Raw genomic sequence first — 18,415 nt, forward strand, 5'->3', positions numbered from 1 at the left:
GGCACACAAAGCAATGCTTCCAACAGTATTAACATTCTCCCCACCCCTTCCTCAATTGTTAATTTGCCAGTCATAGAACCACAGAATGTTTTAGGCTGGAAGGGACCTGAAAGCTCGTCTAGTTCCAACCCCCTGCCATGGGGGACACCTTCCACTAGACCAGGTTGCTCAAACCCCTGCCCAGCCTGGCCTTGAGCACTGCCAGGGATGGGATAGCCCAGCTTCTCCAGGCAACCACTGCCTCACCACACTCCCAGTGAAGAATACCAGGAGTTTGGCTGAAAGGGAAAATGGAACAAAAAGTCTCACTTTAAAGGACAAGTTTTGATACAAAAAGCATTACTGAAACAGGGTGAGACAATTCACATCATCCAGATATTAAAGCTATGGGTTCTACCCTTCCTAAACAGGTTATGAGACATATACATGAAACCTCATTTTCTGTTTTACATAACCAAATGAAAAGTTGCTTACTTGATCTTGCACATGGATAGATCTGCAGGCTAACTTTTTGCAGCACAGGAAGCACTGAGAGGAGTCTGTTATCAGGTAGTGTTAGAGATGGATACCATTGACTAAGCAGCTATCAAATGAATTTAAAGAATTATGCCACAGAAACATGAGTCTTAGATTTGAAGATACATTTGAAGATACTCCCACAGCCTGTAACAAGTTGTCTGCGTTCCTAAATGCACGGGTTGCTTTCCAATGCAAAAATTAAGCAACTAAGCTACCGCGCCAGCAATTGTCTATAGAGAACCACCACCACTGTCTAGGCACATTCGCACAAGACAACACTCAGCTCAGCTGCCGTCTTGGTTGTTGCCTGTCTAAAACAAAATACTAAGGGGACAGATAGCAGGCTTTACAGATGCCAGTAATCCTGCTGGTGATTATACCCCCTTAACACTCAAATTTCTGCAGCTATCCATGCCTAGACAACGCCAAGCTGCCTGGTCCTCTCTGTCATCCAAATCCAACTGGGAATTCCAATTACTTAATGAAGGGTCATGTCCAGCCCAGTAAGTTTCTTCAGAATTGGCAAGACTTTCTCCAGTAAGCATGGTGTTCATTCTGCCAACGGTCAAGCCGTAAGAGATGGGAAATCACATCTGAATTAGTCACAGGGGGACTCCAATCCACAGCTCTACTTTGCAAAAAACCCAGACTTTGGGTAAAAGACCATCCTAGTTTGGTAACAAGTAAGAGGCCACACCAAAAAATTAAGAATACAGCGACAAATGACAACAAAAACACATAGGAAATTCATCAAGAAAAATAAACATGTTGGCCAATTTTCCCCAAATGATGTGGTTTATGAACAAAACTGACAACAAGAATAGAAAGCCCAGGGAAACACCAAAGGAACAGACCCACTGCTAGGTAACTTTGTTAACCATTATGCACAGAGGACAGACAGGCCCAACAGAAAGCAGCAGATTACTTAAATCCACAATGAGAGCTTGCTTCATAGGAGGGCGATTAATAATTTCCAGCCCATTGGTTGTTTAAGCATCCTCCTAATTTATGTCTATTAGGGATATGCGTATTTAGATTAGCATGCCTGAGTAGGCCATAACAAGCCCATATTCAGGAGTTTGACTGAATAACAGATCTGCCCCAAAGAATACCAGTTTTTATAGAAGTTTTGGGAAAAGCCAATGAAATAGAAAGAAATGCAGTGAAAAGCTTCCAGGCTGTTGGAAGACAAACCTCAACACACATGCGCACAACCGATGCAGGCAGAGTTTAATTGACAGAAGTACATGCAAAAACATGGCCTCAAGATTTCTGCAGAATGTAGTTTTTTAGTCTCAAGATATTTTAACTTGGATTATCAGTGTACAAAACAGAAAAAGTACACATAGAAAACTGATTAATAGTAGGCTGCCATCTCCAAAAGCAGCTGCAGGTGAAGGAGCATTACTGCATGCCACTGCATCCGGCTCTGCAGGACTCAAGTCTAAGCTTGGCACCGTACTGTACTTACTTTCAAATCACTAATATTTTTCTGGATATTTGATTAGTATTGCATTTAAAGACTGGCAGAGGACACAGCATTACTACAGTAGTGCTCTGGACTAGTAAGCCCATTCAACTAACACTTTCTAGATTTTGCCTTTTGATACCCATATAGAAAGGAGTGCACTCACAGGACACTCTCCTTTTTTGCTGCTGTCTTTGCTTTAGGATGGCTGAAACAGGACACAGCAACCCAACAGAAGCTCACCATGAACTGCTGGAGTAAACCATGGCAATCTTCAGACAGATTTGTTTGGAGTACTCAATTATGGAATGAGCAAAAGCAAACTAACAAACTAGCATGCAATACACAGCATAAATGTCCATAGGCAAATACATTCGTGGGAGAGGTGCAGAAAAAAAATCATTTGAGGACTGAAGATAACAGAAAATATAGAGTGACTGTGCAAACTAAAAGGACTTTAAAAAGCTTTTAAATAAGCAGCTGGGAATGGGGAGAAAAGCTTTTAACAGGTAGGGTTGTAAACAAGAGAAGCTGAAAAGGGAAGCTGTAGATCCTCCATTTTTTATTATACTGTAAAAAGAGATAGATGGTTTTATTTGGAAGATACCTCAGCTAAAGAAATTGTGCCTTTGTTAAGCATGTGGTGCTGAGTTCAGCGCTGCACTGTGGTGGGATAAGCAGGCTGAAATTCAGCAGCTAGGATGGGAAAACCTATGGTTGGGCTCCCAGATACCTTGTGCCAGTGGCTTGGCCTTTGATCTCTCCCTTCAAAAGGTTGACACCTCCTGGTCTCACAGCCTTGTTTAAATGTCAGAATACCATCTCAGTAATTTTACTTTTAACTGCTAACACCACAGACACAACAGCTTTTTCTGGCTTAAACTGTATGCATAGACTAATTTTCTTTCATGAAAGGAAAAAAAAGATGACTCCTAATTTATTATTCGATTCGTTTCTATCCACAAGATGAATAAAGCCAAATGAATGCTATTTCCACAGTCCTCATGCTTGAAGAGCCATATTTCAGGATGATATTTAATATTAATTTAATATTCATAAAACTGATCTTATGTAAGTTACAGAACATTTATTCAGAGAAAAATTTTTTTGCTCAACTTTCATTATTACTCAGTTTTTCAAAGACAGTATTAAGAAACTTGCTAGAAATTAGCTTATTTCACAACGTTAAAAAGAAATGGAATTGTAGACTAAGCCCCCGAGTACGGTAGAATGCATACTGGCAGTGCTGCAGTGAATCCTCCACTCAAAACATAGTTTTGTATCACCAGCAGCAGAAACAGTTTTCATAATCATTCATTTAAATGGACACTATAGGTAGGAAATTATGCCTGGCTATCTCAAGCATAATTTACAGCAGAAAGGTACCAAAAGCTTCAAGTTAGATTTCCTCAATGATGGCCTTCTTGTTGGACTTGCAAGCATCTCAGCAAAGACTCACCATGTCTCCTCTCTCTAATATCTAAAATTTGATCTATACTAAGTATCCATATGTAAATATTTAAAAACTTGCACCGTACTATCTCCTCCTAATTTTCTCCTGGTTCCCCCAGATGTCACAATGATGTTTCAGAGAAGTAAGACACTGTCATACCAAGGAAGTAGTTTCAATGAAAAATGCTTCATGCATGTACTACAGCTTTTGATGCTGAACCACTAACATTTCATACAGCTGCGCTCAAAGCAATCACCAGCTTGCAGTCATACCTATCACACCCATATGCAGGTCCTCAGTTTGTAAACATCTGTTCAGTAAATGGGATCAATATACAAATATTAACCCATTAGTGACAGATCTCTAAGTAAGAATCCACAAGCTTCCCACAAAAACTAATGTCCCACAAACCATCAGCAACCCCTTCTTCTGTAGCCTGCCAGCAGCTCCTGCAAACTACAGTGGGTTAAAATCCCCCACTGCATGGCTAAGATCAGTTGGTGTTGGGGCATCAGCAAGCAAAACTCACAGCCAGTGGATATTTGCCACTGTAGAAGGAATATTTCGCTGCTAATCTCTAATTTGAAACTAACACTTCCTCAAAATAAAGCAAATCTATATGCATTAAATAAGCACACATACATCAACTGTAGTACAGTGTCAGAAGCCTCATTTAGGGAAAAAGCATCTTGAACCCAACAGCTCAGCTTTCTATGGGAACCACAAATAACATTACTCACCAGTAGATTCAGATAAATAAATAAATAACCCTGGAATCATCTTATCTTTTATTCTTGCAGACCAATGTCACTCTGGGACAAATGAAATACCATTTTTCACATCAAGAAACCTGATAATCTGGTTCCAGATACCTGCTCAAATGAATCTATACTGAAGTCAACAGGAATGCAGTGGGTCTCGGTCAGCAAAATTTGAAGACCAGAGGGCTGCCCAGATGTGACCTGGATAAGGCTCATATAAAGAATTTGTATTCCTGATAAAGCACCACCAACTGCAGGAAGGAAACTTGACTTTCTGACCTCAGAATCAGACTGCAGCAAGATAAAACATCTTCCAACTAGCTGAAGCAAGAGGAAGTTAAGCAAAAGAAACAACTAATATCACATTGGGTTTATAGAGTGAGCCCGATAAAACCCCATAACATTAAATGGTAAAAGTAGCCTAGAAAAAAAGAGCAAAGCATTTCGAGCACATAGGGTGCAATCTACATGTTGAACTTGTATCGCTTCCTTCATCAGCAGACCCACCACAGACTCCTTAACACCAAAATCTTCCACTACCCATGGGTTTTGAAAAACCCAATTCCACACGGCAGAGGTGGAAATCTGGGAAGCGTTTAATGGAATTAGGAAAGATGAGGTGCTCGTGCACGCCCACCTGCTGCAACATGCTCCTTCCATTCAGCAGAGGAGAGCACATCCCAGCCCCACGGCAATGCCACTGGGGCAGGCAGCCAACGCCACAGAAAAGCACCTCGCTGAAGCATCACGGGCTGAGCAGGGATGGAGCCTCACCTTCGGCTCTTTGCAGTGCAGGAATGAACAGCCCCATGAATTTAAAATGCAAAAGCTCTGGTTTGAAAAAGCAAGAATCCTTTCTCTTTGCATTAAATTACATCTTTCCTCAAAAATCTGCATGTTGCATCCCCATTGAGCTCAGAGTCACGATGCTGACAGATCATCTTAGGTGATTGAGGCAGCAACAGAAAACTTAAGTCTGAATGTGTGCTGCTTTTTTTCCTTTATTTTTTAATACAAAATACATAAGCCTTTGAAAGATGGTTTTAACCTGGAAAATTAATTTGAAGATGTTATTCCATAAGTATTCCAGTATTCAGCTTTTTATTTATCAAAAAATAAAAAAAAAAAAAAAAGAATGACAGATTGTATCTTTTCATTTGCTTTCTTCAGCTGTTAAAATTTGGGAATGGAGAGAAATACAGGCCACTTCCATACACCTCAATGGCTAAGAAGAACTTGCTGTAGAAAAGATCTGAATGATGAAAAAGAGTCTTTCCAAAAAATTATAAGGAGAGGAATCATTAAAAGAGTGAAAGTTATTATTTCACAATATACTCAGTCTAATCTTCTTGTTGTGACCTAGACAAGAATTCCTGCTGCCTCAATGCAAACTATTCCCTACTGCACAGTATGAGCAACATTGAAGACTTCCTGTGGATGTTCATTTACATATTTATAAGAAATACAATTACATATTTTGCCTATTGACTGCTATCAGTTGGTCACACACAGAAAAACAAAGTAAAAGGTGAGCAGTGGGCACATGTGATGTATTTCTACAAAAGCCTTAGGAAGCTGAGAAGGCACAGGACAGCAGCAATGCTCTCTTCAGAGCTATAAAAATCTTTAAGCAGCACAAGTTTAAGTGTTGCTGTGCCAGCAAATATACTTCAGAGATGCATGTTTAGCAGATCCAGGCATATGCCAAAACACTATCCTGAAACTGCAAAGGTAATAACTGCCCACTATGTATTTTCTGCAGACATTCAGGCTTAGTAGGGTGGTTACGAATCTCCAATGACTGTTAGTTACAGGAAACAAGTAAACACCATTAACAGTATTAATTAATATATTCCCTACTCCTTTCATATATTGAAAATTAGAATAACCCAAAGTTGCAATAGACATTTCCGAAGTCTTACAGCACCATTCACTTCGCTTTCCTGTGCTTCAACCCTAACCCCACAACAACTGATCCTTGAAAAGCCCTTCAACTCCAGCAGTAAAGCACTAACTACTGCCTTTTAAGCTAAGCAGGCGTTTTATACGTGAAAACCTGTTTCAGACTGCAGAAAGAAGACCTTGCAAATAACGGATGATGAAGCAGGAGGCTGTACAAATGTCAGCTTTTGCTTTGTGGTACGCTCTTATATTTCTTTTGGAGTTTTAGTGGCAGAACTGCAGCAGCTCACAAGGGTTTATCAAAACCTGGATCACAGTCTCATTTTGCTAAGAATGGCACACATACAAGAAAAACATTTCTGTATCTCTGTGGAATTAACTCCTCCATCAGGTAGACTTCATCAAAAAACTAAATAAAATAAACCGATACAGTTTTTTGGCATATTTCAAAATTTGACTTTGCTTGCAGTATGAAACTCATAACACTTTTTAACAAACAACAGTCTTTAAAAATATTTTCCATGGATTTGCTGCTCATTATAAATAAACTACCTGTAAGCTCATGAAAAAGACAAAACCACCAGAAGTATTTTTTCAATGGAAAATACATCCAAATACAGCTTCGAGAAAAGGCAAGACAAAACAACTAAAAGTGCTTCCTGGCCAGATCAAGTCAGCTCCCATTATCCTGGATCTGAATCCCTGTCTTTCCTTCAGCATTTTCCCCTTGCTCTCAACCCAAAGGTCTGATTCTTGATGTGGAAAAGGGCAGAAGGAAACTGCTGCAAAGTTATTATATATTGTAAAGCATGGCACAACTGGAATGGCAAGGATGAACGGCTGTAGATTGCTTAGGGGATGATGCACAGGGACAGCATGGGGCCTTTATAGGATTTCATTGCTTATCTCAATCTAGGCAATTGAGACAAACATTAGCTGTATTCGATAAAGATCACAAACACCCTCCACTCCCATCCTTCCCAAAATACACAATAACAATCCAGTATGACCATCTCTGCCAGATCCAAGTTATTGTATGCTACAGAGAAAAAGCCAAGCTGATGCTTTACCTTTTTACCCAGTGACTTGTTAATTGGAACTTAAGTGCTACAAGCAATAGCACCACTTGATATCCCTGTATACCTCGGCACCAATTTTCTAACTCAATAAATATAACACTCAATATGCAGAAAATTTATTGCAGGCCCCACCCTGGTAAGATACCAATTCTCACAGTATAATAATTAGTGGTCATGTATGAGCAAGAAAGATCAAGTCCAATCCTGTAAACCATACACAGTGCTTTACCAGATGCAGCTCTGCAAAACTCAGAACAGCTCTGAGACAGAACTACCAAAGACGTAATTAGAGATGCAAATGCTAACTTGGAACTTTGAAGAATACTATACACTGCATTGCAAAATTATCAAGAAAAACAACTTAGTTAAGTGTAGCAGGAAAAGCAGCTCCCAACTATGCTTCTCACCCTGGTATACAAGTGAAAAAATGGGAGCCAACAGAAAGTTTCATTAGTTGGGAGTGTTAAAAGATAAGAAAGGTAAAGTACAACTCATCATTACCATGAATAAAACAATAAGGCTTGTTTAACTTTACTGGAACAAGCAAAGAGAGATACCAACAGTCATACCAAAAACTGGAACTGCCACTAATAATGGAGGGGGCATGGAGGCGAAGAAAAAAAGCAGCAGAGACATAAACCAGGTATTTTTTGTTCTGTATCTAAAGAGTTATACAATGGCTATTAGCATTTAACTCTTTGAGATCGCAAGGTTCAAATAATTTGGAACAAAAAAAAAAAAAAACCAACCAAAACACCCAAGAGATTTATCCAAGTTATTAACACTCCTTTTCAGAGAAAGTCCTGGCCTGCCAGGGAAGTTCCAAAAGCCTGGAAGAAAACTAGGGTTGCTGCAATACTTAAAATGAGTAATTGGGGAGATTAATTTTATGATAGCCTGTCATCTGGATACTGAACCCATCCAAAATAACGAGAAATTTGATTTAGGATTTTATTAATAAAAGACTTTAATTAATAAGCATCAAGTAATTAAAGCAATTAATATCAAACAAGCTCATGGAAAGTAAGTCCTGTCAAACTAATTAATTTTTTTTTTTTCCTTGACAGAAGTTTAGTTTTTCACTTGTTTTTAGCTGCAAAGACAAGCATTGATGAGATAATGCCACTTCTGCATGGAACTTGACTCAGTTCCGCACAACATCTTGATTAAGGAGCTAGGAAGATTAAAAAAAAGTGCATTATCAAACACTAAAGCAGACTGGGAGGTGAGGGACAAGACAGAAAATGCAGCTGTAATAGGCACCGCCTCCAAGGAGCTCTGCTTCAACAGGGTCCCTTCAGAGCTGGTTATTGACACCATGGGAGGGAAACTCATGGAGCTCACTCAATCAGACTTAGCCCAGAGCAGCTTCACCAGCCTCTAAGCATCCATGGGAGGAGCAAAAATTTGATCACAGAAGTGTCTTCTTTTACTAGCATAGTGAAAATTCAGTGTCTGGGAGGTAGAAAAATTTTCAGAGTGAAATTGATGCACATTTTGCTTTCCTTCAACAAGCTTAAAAGAAGTTGCTTCTCATACACTGGCACAGACTGTAACCCACCAAGGCATGGATTCAGCAGCTTTCTCTTGGCTTTGGTGTGTTTTTGTATATATATCCCTACTATTGTGAGGCACTGCGCAGTAGCTATGCGTTTGTCCAGAAAATTCAATTTACAAAAAAAAAAAAAACCCAGCTGAAAATAAAACAAAAGACAATTCCCTTTTGCTTCTGCAATCACATGTAATTGCCATTCTCATTTTCACAATATCCTCTGAACATACCTCAAAAGAAAATATTGACCAAATTAAATATTAACTACTCAATCAATTAATCAGAATAAAAAACCTCAGTAACTTCCATCTTTGTGCATCTTGTCTTGCACCATTTCCACCTCTACTTAAGTGAGAAGCTAAATATCTTTCCTGAAATACAAAGATTGCTTACAGTTTAGTGCTTGATACAGTGATGAGAACTATCCCGAAATCTTGCTTTTGCAATGATATCCAAGACTTCCCTCCCTTCCCTGCCTTGTTTGGAAGTAGAGACACAATTTCTTCATTTAGCTGTAAACCTTTCCTGCCCTCCTCCTCAATTAAAAAAAAAAAATCCCAAACCTAACAGCTTGGAAGAGAGGGTTTCAAGAATAAACAAAGCCCCAAATGGACTTCTGGATTCCAACTAACTTGTGATTTTCAAGTGGCAAAATGGTGACTTTTGAGCAAGAAGATTAAACACTCAAAACCAAACCTGATAGGAAAGAAGCCAAGACAAACTGGAAAACCTAACAAGCAGAAATAAGGCAGAAACTGCACTGCAAAATTCAGAAGCTCGAGAAATCCGTATGCCAAATTACTGTACGGGAGTAAAAACAAAGTAAATGAGACCCTCTGCAACTGCTTGAATATTCTGGTTTTCTAACTCTATGCTTGTTACCTGCTGGATAAGTGTATGTCTGTCTTTCTCCTGCATTTTTTGAGTTCCAAAGTGTGACTAAATACCAACATAAATAGTAGCAAATTATACATTGTCAGAGCGTCTAAGCAGTATAATAGAACCCCCGCTAAAATACAACCTCCTCAGACTTTTATTTTATTATGCTTCCTTGTTATGCGTATTTTTGAAGTTAAAGATCTCTGCAAATGACAGAACTGCTCTCAATACATATAGAACTGGCATTCTAGGTAAACCAGCAACAGTTAAAGAAATACTGTCTGTAGTATTTTTCCAACACCAAAAGGTATCTTGGAAAAGGAGTTCTAAGTACACTTAAGTCATTTTGGAAACTACTACCACAGCTTTAAGGAAGGGACCTTAAAGATCATTTAGTTACAACCTCCCCCTGCCATGGGCAGGGACACCTTCCGCTAGACCAGGTTGCTAAAAGCCCCATCCAGCCTGCTGCTGAACCCTGCCAGGGATGTGGCAGCCACAGCTTCTCTCGGCAACCTGTGCCAGTGCTTTACCACCCTCATAGCAAAGAACAGCTTCCTAACACCTAATCTAAATCTACTTTCTGTTAAAAGCCATTCCCCTTTCTCCTATCATTACATGGCCTTGTAGAAAGTCTCTTTACAGATTTCTTGTAAACCCCTTTTAGGTACTGGAAAGCTGCTTTAAGTCTCCATGGAGCCTTCTCTTCTCCAAGCTGAACAAGCGCAACTCTCAGCCTGCCTTCAACTCTCTCAGCCTGCTCCAGCCCTCAGAGCATCTTCATGGCCATCCTCTGGACTCAATCTAACACATCCATCTCCTTCCTGGGGGCCCCAGACCTGACCACAGTACTGCAGGTAGGGTTTCACAAGAGCAGAGCAGAGGGGTACAAGCACCCCCCCGACCTGCTGGTCAAGCTTCTTTTGATGTGGCTCAGCATACTTTCTGGGTTGCAAGTGCTTCATTGCTGGTTATGGTGAGCTTCTTGTCAGCCAACACTGCCAAATCCTTCTCCTCAGGCTGCTCTCAATCCATTCTCCACTTAAGTCTGTATTTGTTCTTGGGATTGCCCCAACCCATGTGCAGGACCTTGCATTTGGCCTTGTGAATGACATGGGCTCACCTCTCAAGCCCATCAAGGTCTGTGTGGATGGCTTCCCTTCCCTCCAGTTATGTCGACTGCACCACGCAGATCTTTTTTCCCTACACAGTGAACAGTACACAGTGAAGCCTACTCAACCTTTTCACAGTTTTATTTCAAGGTGGAAGTGAAACTAAATTAGAATGCCAAAAATAATTACAATTTCACAGACTTCCGCCAAATACGCAGGTGCTGTACAAACCTATTGACATTACTATTTCAACAAAACACATTTCTGATATACTTTTCAAGCATAACCAAAACACTAAGGATGCATGTGGGAAATTCCATATACCAGGCAAGAAGAAGAGATTTTGGATCTACTCTTGATTTCAAACTATATGAGTTGCTCCATCAAATAAGAAAGTACCAATTCATACAAACCTTACACGACAAAACCACTTTCTGTTTCTCGGTCTCAAAGCAACCAGAGAGGAAGAGTTCTGCAGTCAGCCTGCTGGATGCCTATAATCTTGATCAAAATTAGCAGAGCTGAAAGAAGTTAAGTAATGTTTAGGCATATGTTCTACCAGCAGCAAAAATACCCATTTTATTGCAGCTCTAGAACGGGGAGAAAAACAAATGATGAAGTACTGTTATACACAGTTACCAAAAAGATTGCACTCCTTGCAAAATGCGTAGCAACAGTGGATGCATCTACAAGGACATCCACACAAGAACATTTCACAAAGCCATCATGAAAACAAAATGTATAAGAACAAAATTTTAAATACACAGCTCTAGCTTCTCTGGACATGCAAATCCTATTGGAATCTCTGTCAGTTAAAAGAATAAAAATATTACAACTCAAGTATGGACCAAATTCACCGTATTCAGGCTTTGCGCCCTCTATAAACATCCTTTAGCCAGAGGTTGGCCTCAAACTAGCCCCTACAAATTAGGACATAGCCAGAAGGACACATTCTGCTACCAAATTTCTATTTTACTAACACAAAATGAACAGATATCTTTTATGTAGACTGAGAAGGAAGACAAGAAAACACAAAATCAAGCAGCTGCAGAAACAGAATCCCTCCTTCTGACAAGGTAACAGCTTCTACCTTGGAATATCCACTAAAAAAAAAAAAATCCAAAACCAACCAAAAAAAACACCCTACAAGCCAACACTGTCCCAAGGCAGGTATCTCCACATCCCTCTTTTTATCACCATAATCCTGCTGGTCACATTTCCAGATGGTATTTCTTGACATGATCCCTTTGGATAGAGGCATTTCTATAGCGTAGATGAAGACAGTATATACACACAATAAAACCATCAATGCTTTAAAGGTCTTTTCATAATATTTGTGCTGCCTATACCATGTATTGTCACAAAATTCTCCAGGTTCACTTGGGTCACAGATTAGTTCCCAAACGGCTGTCATGAAAAACTGGAAGTGCTGGGGTTTGACTTTTTGGCCTCACATTTTGCCTAGGCAATTATTTTTGAAGAAGAGCAAGTCAAGAAAGTAATGCTGACCTGATGAAGACCATTTCTTACTACCTATTAAAGAAGCTTACAAACTCTGCTTTTCCAGAGTTTTCTTCTCTGCTTCTGGCTCTTCCAAGATCCCTTTATCTGTGCCTTCCATCTATCTGCAAAGTGAAACTGCCAAATAGACTGGGATATGCAAAGACAAGACCTCAGAAACATAATCAAACTAACTTAAATATGTTAACAAGAACACAAGCGAAAGTGAATAAATATAAGAGTAACAAGTCCAAAGAATAAACATTTTCTACAGATGCAAACATTAACAGTGATCAATTAATAAATGACCCAGCACAGATTCAAAATCAGCTGTAAATTTTCCCTTGTAAAGATGACATTTTCTTCCCCATTTTTACTTTGGGATTAGTAAGTAACTCTCCTTTCAGACAGGAAAAAAAACAAACAAACAAACCCCACCCAACAAAAACTGAACACCAAACCGAAAACACACACCCTTCAGGAGCATAAACCTTCCAGGTGTTACTTCAGTACAAGGAAGGAAAGACAAGCTCACAGCCACCCCTCTCCATAACCTTTTGCTGATAACATTCACCTCTACAGAAGGCAAACCCTTGCGAAAATCATTGCCCCAACTACTCGAGCACACCTAAGCATGCAGAGAGACAGAGAGCTTCTTGCCAACACTCCCTCCCAGCTGAGATGCTGCAGAGCAAGTTCACTGTTTCAGTGGCAAGTTGTCAGACTACACGGATACTGAGTACTTTTATTTATTCTATTTTTGATTATTACTTATTGTTGCACTTCAAGAAGCTTGCTTAGATCTCTTACAAAGTTAGTCATGTTCCTGATACAGGTTACAAACACAGATCTGAATACAAACTGCTTTACCATAGTATCATTATAGTATTTCTAATAAACCAATCTATTCCTTTAGCAAATCCTATTTTATAGCTTTCTATCCAACCAAACCAAGCTGGTTTAAAATACCAATGCTTTCACAGATGTCACAACAAAACAACTTTCAATAGAGTAAGAAATGCAATTACATAATATTTTCTTTTATTTTTAATCCTCCTCTTTGTTTTGGCTTTGATGAAGACTGCGGATGGCCTCTCAAATGAAAAAAAAAAAAATTAAAAATCCAATGCTGAATTTTCACTTGAAATTTCACGTTAAGGATTTTGAACTCCTTTGGTGATACCAAATACATGCAGTTCTTCAGCTCCATCCAGCACTGGGTGCTAACCCTTAGAGGCTACCTCACTGCCTTCCAGCTGTGGGGCAGAGCCAAGTGCAGCTCCTGCAGTGAAGAAACCATGCTCAAACTCATCGTCCTTAGTGATCGCCCTCCTACATGACCCAAAAGCATAATGTAATGCCCAGCTCTCAACCCGAGCGCTATATAAATATTGCTATGCAACGTGTTTCTACACCCTGTATGCACAATAACACGTTATTAGCCAACTGTAGTAACCTATCTTTATCCCTCATGCCAGATTTCCTGCCTGTACTTCCACTGAAGTCCCGCTAAGGATGGTAGAGAGACTCAGACAACAACTTTCCATGTTACTTAAGCTTTCACATAACTTTTTTGGAACGAATCAGGAACATAATTAATTACCTACAGTAGAAAGACAGGGTCTTTCAGAGGTTTCAGCCATCCCATGGAAGGGGACTGTGGTACAGGTAAGCTGAAGAAAGAAGCAAAAAGGACAATGCTGCTTGCCTATGGCCCTTGCAAGTTTCCTCCTGGCCAACAAGGCACTGAGGCAGTGCAGGGTGGCTGCTCAGGGGACCCCAAGAGCTCTCAGCTATGGCACAAATCTGGTGGGGCAGTCAAGCGACACAGAAAATGGTTGGGTTCAGGGTCTCCAAACCAAGGTGTACACGTACAGCTTCGCACAGGGGCGGCCACTTGTATCCGCTGATCCTCATCCCCCCGCCCCTCTGCAGCAGCTCCAGGTCCCCACAGTGAATTAGGTTCAGCAGCAGCCTCACACCAGACCTGCTGAACAACCACCACAAAGCCCTCAGGTCCTGTCTTTGGCACTGCAATATCCACTTAAAGCAATGACCCAAATCTAACTAAAAAAAAAAAAAAAAAAAAAAAAAAAGCCTTAGTACTGCAAATGAAGTTTAACTGACTTTAGCTGCTTTTCTCACTGTTTTTGAAGTTGTGTTTAAAACACCATTTATGAAACAGAAGGCAACACAGAAGCTCAGAATTAGACATCCTGAACCATTCAGAGAGATTTCTTCAGACACAAACATGAAAGGCTCCTCTATTTTTCGAAAAAAAATTATAAAGGAGGATTTAATCCAAAAGCACACACACAAGAAAGCTGGCCTCATCCCAGATGGTTTCTCAGCACAACGCAGGCCACATCCTGCTCTCCCCCCCTCCAACAGGCACAGACCCCATCTACAGAAGCACAGCAGCTCAATATCACAAGCAAGCATTCTGATGTTTGAATGCCATTTCCAATAGTCCATAAATAGACACAGTAATCAAATCTGGTTTAGCTGCAGTCTTCACTTTGCAGCTTTATGGACTTTTCTGCTAGAAAAGATTTTGGTGGGACGCAGGCGGCACCCAGCCTGACAGAGCGAGCTGCAGCTCCTGGCCCTAGGGGCTGCTTGTCCCTGCAGGGGGGAAGACACCCCATGTGGCTCTTGCTTTGGGCCAAGCGTCTCAAGATGCAGAGCCCATAATTTTAAAATACCACCGCCTCTGCTGAAAGTTGGGAGAGCCCAAAAAAAAACCAATAAAATGCTGTGTGATAACAAGTTACTGTGAATCAACTGACAAACACGGTAATTGCACATGCACACTCTTTAACTCAAGTGACCCTGCTTTTGCCAGGGGCTAATAATGCACATACAATTACCATAAATAGCTGATGAACTGTAACTTGTTTGTGCATCTGAAACAGTGGGTGTTTCTGGAAATCCTATCATACGCAGAATTACATACTCAGGCACCTTAATTACATTTTCAACCCTGTCTAGCAATACCTGCCTGTTCTTTCCCCACTCTTGGGCAGCAACGATAAGGTCCTATGACCTGTATTATTTCCACGTGCTCTATCCCTCAAAGAAAAGCCCAACAGCACTACCAAGGAGCCCCTGCAGACATGGCTCACTCTCACTGTGCCGCACAAGCTGAGCAGCCCAAACGAGGGACATACTTCTGGAACTAGAGGCTGAAGCAGTAAGATACTGCAAGTTATATATGCCAACAGTCCCTAAAGTACTCCTGTGCATTTACACAGGATTTTTCAGCTACCAATTCTAAAAATACTGCAGCAGGAGAGGGAAGTTTCACTGCTTTAAGAACCAACCTCCAGCCAGGAGGACAGGACTAAACATTCAACCAGACATTAGGCATATCATGTGCACTAACAACAGCCCTAGCCATCTTGCCTTTAGAAGTATTTGCAGTGATTTAAAACCCCAAATAGGTGTCACGCACATTTAAGCCCATTATAATAAACTGTGTCAAGAGGCAAATGTTACTTGACGATTCCAGCCCAAGTCTGTCTACAGCAAGACTCGGTAGTAAGCGCACCAGCACATCAGCCTTTGCACGACGGACTTGCAGAGAGCACTTTGACGGGCTGACTCACCCGCGCTGCTGTTATGACCCAGCCACAATTTACTGGATGGATTGCAAGTTGTAAGGAAACAAACTGATCATGAATTTACACCCATAAGAAATAGTACCACTCTTCAGACAATGAAAAAAGCCCATTACTTAACTTCCCACCACTGAGGTCCTTTATACTAGCAGTAAAGCAAGTTTACTGGCATTCTGTACACGTGAAACCGTTAACACGTAATATTCCAAACCGTGAGTATTATTAAGTGCAGCAATGAGCCAAAAAAATACAGATGACAACAGTCTGTTCATTTTTGGCTTAGGGAGGACTCTTCAGATCCTTTGCAACATAATATAAATCAGATTTACAAGCAAAAGATGTGAGTAGTCTCATATGTCAAGCCACAGTGATTTACAGACACTTGCATATCCTCACTTTCCAAAGTATGACATCAGGTGTTCCAGCACTGAGTTAGAAATACAAAGAGAGGTAGGTAACATCCTAAAGACCTTACTTCTATTTGCTTCCATTTTAAGTGCCGGACACAGAGAGTAGATGTTCTCTCCATTCTCTTCATTCTCTCCATTCATCTCCACTTCAGCAGCTTTTTCTGGTTTTAAAATCTCCTTTCAACATGTTAGGGTACAGCAAAATAATTAACAAATACAAGTTACAGCTGCCTCAGTGACAGAAGAAGTGATACTGTGGAAGATATGCCAAACAGAGACCATACAAGCACACTGAGCAATGTACTGAGATGCATTTCCATGTGTTTTTTGAGTCGTGTCTTCTCTGCATGAGGATGCATGCGAAGAGCTCATGAATCAAAACACACAAGATGCAATCAAATGGCATCTCCAAAACGGCATCACTGGAAGAAGTGATGCTTCCTGCACGAAGGAAAGAGAAGTAAAGGTTGTTTTGCAAACTAGCAACACAATAGTGGCTTCAGTAAGAACTATGACTTGAAAAAGAATTTGCGGTTGCTACAGGTACTGCCCTGAGGCTGCCTGCGCTCCCCAGGCAGCTCAGTTTGCAGTGACCTACCCTAAATGAAGCCAGGCCCAGACTCTTTTTGCTCTAGAACCAGAGCCCTACATTAGACTCAGCCATGGCACAGGCTCTTAGCAGCAGGGCACACATAGTAAGTGAGCTGAACACCATGAGTGCTCGAAATAACCCAAGCAAAGAAGTTCAGAAAGGAAAAGTGAGGCTCAGCTGATGAGTAGGGATCACCATTTTGGCACCAATGGGTGTATTTAATCAAAATGCAAAGAGGAGTACCACCACAGGTGTGGGGAAGGAAGGCGGCTGCTAGTTGGTGACTGTACACAGGTGCAAAGCACTGAAAACAGAGGCAGAACCACAGAGATAAGCAAGGAGAAAGGTCACATCTACACAAGGGGGAAGGACTGACAGGGGTTTATCATGGTTTTAAAGGAGTGCCAGACCAATGCTTGCAGCACATCTACACAGTGAAGCAGGAGCTGGAATAACTCTGCAGAATTGCTGGCAGTGGTGAAGATGCAGCGGCCAGGGTTGACAACCAGGAAACATACCCCACCACCCTGGTCACTTGTGTCCTAGGTGCCAGCCTGATACTCGCATGTCCCTACACAATCACTGCTTCTGGTATCTGCAGCAGCTAAAAATTGAGCTAGTACAAGGACGCACCTATGTGCTACAAGCCATATCACACTTCTGCTGCTTAAATACATATTTTAAGGCAGAAGAAATAAAATGAGATCTGACAGTGACAGTGGCATGTCAGCTTACAAAGGCTGTAAGTAACCTAGTATTAACCAAGTTACTCAGAAGAAAAACAGGCAACAAAACAGCAATGGGTTGTAGAGCTGCCCAGGACAGCAGCAGGCAAGGGCACCCCATTACTTGGAAGTAACATGGAGAACTGATCACATTGAGCTGTGGATATCCAAGTGTGGGGGAAAGAGCATTTTCATTGACATACAGTAGAGACACGAGCATGGCAATTTAAAAAACCCCAAAACCCAACAAAACACCCCACTAAAAGCCAACCCGTTTCTTCTGTAAGGTCAGTAACAATGATCTTCCTGTAGTCCTCTCACAGGACACAGCTCCTTACCTCATTTCCCTCCATTTTGACAGGGGCCTCCTGCAGTTGGGAGGTAAAGCAGCAGTGGGATTAAAGCAGAAAGGGGTAAATAACAAGGTAAAAAAATAATAACCACCCCCATCAAAGACAAGATGTAACTTCTGTAGTTGCGCTGGTTATTTAATCAGAGTCAAAAACACCTGAAGTGATTTGGGAAGGTTTTAAATGGAAAGATGAAAGTATCTTTGTCACATGAAGAGCAGGACCAATGCAAGTAATTGAATGTTATTATCTCCTCAGTTTTCAGGAGGTTAATGGAAAACCTCTAAATCAAAACAACTACAAGTTAAGAAATTCTGCCAGTGCAAACGCTGGTACAGAGTAACGAAGTTTTTTGTCAGGCTACCAGAATACACTGACTTTCAACTATTATTTGTAATACAGGGAAGCCTGAGGCCCCCCGTGAACCCAGTGCTATATTATGTCACATTGCATTTTGCTTTTCTCTATCCAGGAGTTTATTAAAAAAATCCCA

The 18,415-nt window shown here is 40.8% G+C and overlaps 1 protein-coding gene across 10 annotated transcripts in view; it reads right to left on the reverse strand.

Moving 5' to 3' along the window:
* Nucleotides 1-18,415, reverse strand: part of NR3C2 (nuclear receptor subfamily 3 group C member 2) — a 210,086-nt gene that overhangs the window by 125,945 nt on the left and 65,726 nt on the right. The window lies entirely within an intron of this gene.

Source organism: Lathamus discolor, chromosome 1 (assembly GCF_037157495.1).
Source record: "Lathamus discolor isolate bLatDis1 chromosome 1, bLatDis1.hap1, whole genome shotgun sequence".
Classification (NCBI taxonomy): Eukaryota; Metazoa; Chordata; class Aves; order Psittaciformes; family Psittacidae; genus Lathamus; species Lathamus discolor.